The sequence below is a fragment of the Helianthus annuus genome, chromosome 6 (genome assembly GCF_002127325.2).
Source record: "Helianthus annuus cultivar XRQ/B chromosome 6, HanXRQr2.0-SUNRISE, whole genome shotgun sequence".
Taxonomy (NCBI): domain Eukaryota; kingdom Viridiplantae; phylum Streptophyta; class Magnoliopsida; order Asterales; family Asteraceae; genus Helianthus; species Helianthus annuus.
The window spans coordinates 64,908,432-64,912,960 of NC_035438.2; the positions used below are offsets into that span (position 1 = coordinate 64,908,432).

The 4,529-nt window shown below is 38.2% G+C and overlaps 1 long non-coding RNA gene across 1 annotated transcript; it reads right to left on the minus strand.

Moving 5' to 3' along the window:
• Positions 1–217: 217 nt before the first annotated feature.
• Positions 218–1,108, minus strand: LOC110887201. Its single transcript, XR_002563140.2, has 2 exons — positions 976–1,108; positions 218–456 (listed from the first exon to the last, which is right to left on the minus strand). It is a non-coding gene; the product is annotated as an uncharacterized LOC110887201 (long non-coding RNA).
• Between the last annotated feature and the right edge of the window lie 3,421 nt (positions 1,109–4,529).

The window sequence follows — 4,529 nt, forward strand, 5'->3', positions numbered from 1 at the left end:
AATATATCTATAACTAAAAAAATAATAATAATGATTCACTATATCCATAACAAATCAATAAAATACATTTATCAAATTTGGTTTGCATTATAAAAAAAAAAAAAGTTAATAATGATTCAATATATCGATCTCTCTGTCATGGTGTTCTTTCACGGTGGTGCATATATTGTCCTCTCCTCGGACGTGAAGCCATACTACAACGTTTGCCGCAAGTTCACGAGAGAATTGCATGTGATAGTTGTTTCTGTTGATTATCGTCTTGCACCTGAGCAACGACACCCTGCGCAACATGACGATGGGATTGATGTGCTGAGGTTTTTGGACATTGAAGAGAATAGGTCGAAAAAGTTTCCAGAGAATCCGAATATTTCACGCTGCTTTATCGCGGTTGATAGCGCTGGCGGGCACATAGCTCATCATGCTGCTGTAAGAGCCTCCGAATTCAACTTCCAACAACTACGGGTTCGTTAACATCCATTGTCAACTTAACCAGCTGGATTTTTGGTTTTCAACTATATATTATCTTAATCTAGTCAAGTATATTTATACTTCACTTCATCCGTTGAAAACATCAACTATTTTTAATGAAATTATTGGCAAAGAATGATTCAATCTTATCGCTATAGCATATTTAACTCAAACATCGTAATTTGTGATGGATCCCATTTGTATTTAATCGCGCAAATGGAATGATACATAACATTTTCATATTCATGATAAACCTCAGAAACTATTATGTTACTCACCCGGCACGCAAGGGCGGATCCAGGAGAGTTTTGAGGGTTCCCGGGAACCCCCTCGATTTAGAAAAAAATAGTGGAAAGTTTGTATGATTTGGAAAAAATTACTAAGAATTAGCTAAAATAAATTAAAAGGAACACTGTGCAAAAAGTTCTTGAATCCGCCACTGCCGACACGGACCAAAAATTCGGACTTCGAGTTAAGAAATATTAGAGAAAAGAAAAGAATGTGGACCTGGTTGCTGATGAGCTGCATGATGTTTTGAAGGTAATTGGGCTGGTGGCGCTCCAGCCATTCTTTGGAGGTGAGGAGTGAACAAATTCTGAAATAAGGCTGGAAGGAACACCCATTGTGTCCATTAATCGGAATGATTGGTTGTGGAACGCATTCATGCCGCTAGGTGAACCCTACAACCAATACCATCCTATCATCAATGTTAGTGGCCCCAATGGTGTGGACATATCTAAAATGGATTTTCCAGCGACCATGGTGGTTGTGGCTGGTTTTGATGTTATTCGGGACTAGCAGACATGGTTGCAAAAGTCGCTAGGCGCTCCCTAGTCGGTCGACCGGGGAGTTGAGAGTACTCGGCCTAGGCGGAGAGTTCCCGGGGAGTACTCGGACATGCCAAATTATAAAGAAATTAGTTTTCGGAAATTAAATATAGGTCAAATAACATAAATTTACTAATATTTATAACAAAATACGTGAAATTGATATTTATTCTTTAATATTATAGGCATAAAAATTATGGTTTATTTTATTTTAAGTCAAACTCGGCCCGAGTTGACCTACTAGATCCAATTTTGGCCGATGTTGACCACATTTGATCGATTCCAAGTAATTAGTCGGAGTTGAAGAAAGTCGTCTCGGTAGCCTACCTTCTAGCGACTACTCGGGGAGTACTCGGCCTTAGAGACCTTGTTTTACAACCATGCTAGCAGATAAGGTACTACTGGTGGCTTAAGAAGTCCGGGAAAGAAGCGTACTTGATGGACTACACAAATACATATCATGGACTACATGAATACATGCCTGAACAATTTATTTCGTATGTAAAGGAGTTCATTCACAAGGTCTTAAGGTATGATCGGTCTTGTTGATGCAACAAATAATAGACCAAACGTAGTAGCGAGGATGGTTAGGCAGAAGGGTTAAAGGGTTTAAGCTTGCCTAACGCAGGTCGTGGGGTCCCCCCACATTTGCAAGACGTGGAAGGAGGTTCACTAGTTTGTTTTTGTTGTTTGAAGATCCTATTCTGAAGTGTGTTCAGAAAAGGATGGAGAAACAAAAAGAATAAGTGTGAGTTGGATGTGAATGAGAGCAACTTGCATGAAGCAAGTACACGATGTGAAGGACCAGAGTTTAAGGAAACAAGTCTGATCCGGAATGTCTCCACTCAGTAAATGAAGTGTCAATTATATAGGAGAAGATGTCTCCCAAAGAAGAGTGCTTTTGACTAGTGACCTCACATGTAGTGAGAGGCTTACCCTTTCGGGGGTTGAAGCCTTTTGTCCCCCGGATAATAGTATGTGTTCTGCTGACCTGCATTGCTTTTACGACTGGTGGGTTGGTGAAGCAATCCAGGGATGTGACTGGTTACTGTTCCCGTATTGCTTTTCCCACCTCACAGCTTTTTAACTTTCGAACCATTTAACCTTTCGGACGTGTGTGTACTTAAATCATTTTATTTGATCTTGGGCTACCCCCGTCATCAGCCCCCCAAGTCAGAGGTTTTTGGGGAATGAGCTCAAAGCAGGGGCGGATCTATAGGTATCCCAGGGGTTGCCCGGGATACCCCTCAACTTTTTGACGAAGTGTAAATTCTTTTTTATTTTCTCTGTTTATGTATCGGATAAATATAAGGATACCCCTCAGCATCAGGGGAACCAACGGTGTTTAATGTGAAGAAAGCTAGTTAACAAAGTCTGAGTTTTTCCGGCGGCCGGGCGAGGAGGATGGACTCTGCAACAAGGTGGGAGTAAAATAGAGAAGAAGAGGTGATAGAAATTTTAAAATGGAGTTGACTATAATGATAATATATATTTAATCTTTTTTTTCCTTTATTCGTACAAGACTAGTCACATCTAACATTACAGCTTTTTTTTCTTGGTCACAACTTCCAATGTTTTTCTATACTTTATTATTAAGTGTTTCAAGTTTAAAAAGTGTAAATATTATGTGGCGTTAGTAATGATCAGCTGCTATATATTCTTTATTTTAGTATTACATTTTTATATAGGATCTATTATTTTATTTAATTAATTCTGGTCATAATTTTATATAGTTTCAGAATAGCATAAAAATTCCCCTTAGAAATATATTTTAGAAAAAAAAAAGTTTAAACCAAAATGCTCTTCTTACCTAGAAAAATAAAAGAATCTATAATTATTTTGACATTTTAAAGGAACTTGAAGATGCAATTACATAAAATTACACTATGTGATATATTAATTTCTTGATCGAGAGATTTAGAGCTCGACCCGACCATAGACAGGCCCACTACAATTCATCATCAATTTGATTTCGCTTCTTCTTTGATCAAAGGTATTCTAGCACAAAATAGAGAAAATTGATTTTTGGTTAGGGTTTAGTAATTAATTTTAGTGTTTATTGTGTATTTGATTGTATGAACGTATGGTAAAAAAATTATATTGTAAGAATGTATGATTAAAAAATTTAGGATACCCCTGAATTTCTTTTCTAGTTCCACCACTGGTTCAAAGACTTCTGACTTTTGTACATCTATTTTATTGCCTGAAGGTTTTAAGGGTTCAATGCTTGAAGGCTTGAAAGGTTGTTGGCAGTTAATGTTTGAATTTTGAATAACTAACAACTGATTTGATTGATGTATGGCAGTTCATAGGGTGACGGTTTTTGCAGGGGTTATTGTTTTACCATTATTACCCCTATATTAGGTTATTTTCTTTTTTACATTTGCATTTTCTCATTTACTTTCCTCATAACTCCATCAAGTTCCTCTCTACGATTCCCTTCCTTTTTCTCCAAGGTTAGTCTCGGTTCCCTTTGTATTTCGTTACATTCTTCATATTTTCTTTGCAAAAATGGGTGCTCATAAGGATTTAGCAAAATCCTTTTCCCGATTAACCCAGGAAGAAGTAGAGTTGTTTTGTATGGAATATGGTATTGGGACTAAATTTAAACCTACTGCCCCTGCGTGTGATGTTTCAATTGACAAATGTCCAGTTGGTTTTATCGCTCTTTATTGCCATCACTTCGACTTTTCGAACCTCCGTCATCCGTTTTCCCTGTTTGTATTGAACTTATTGGAGTATTATCGAGTCTCCTTTGGTCAGATTCATCCAAAGGGTATGGCTAGGGTTTTACATTTCGAGGTTTTGTGTCGTGCTCTTGGTTATGATCCTTCGCTTTTGCTTTTTCGCCGATTTTTTCGATTAGCCAAGAACGGTGACTGGTTCACCTTTGAAACGTCTAAGGTTGATGCTTGCCTTATTTCTTCCATGGTTACCACCCTTGGTACCTGGAAGGACCGTTTTTTCTGGGTTTCTGACTCTATTGTTCCTTTCAAGATGGTGTGGAGGCACCCGGATGTTGTTCTCAATGAACCGGAACCCCTTGAATCTGATTTGAATGATGCTTTTCTGAAAGCCATCCGGGAATGCCCTTCAAGGGTTCGTCCCTTTCCTGAGCATTTGCTAGTCTTGTTAGGGGTTAGTAAGTCATGGGAAAAGGCTAATCGGGATCCGGTTCTGATGAGGAATGGCATGGGTATGCATTTTCTTCTCCACTTTTCTTGTGTTTTTCTT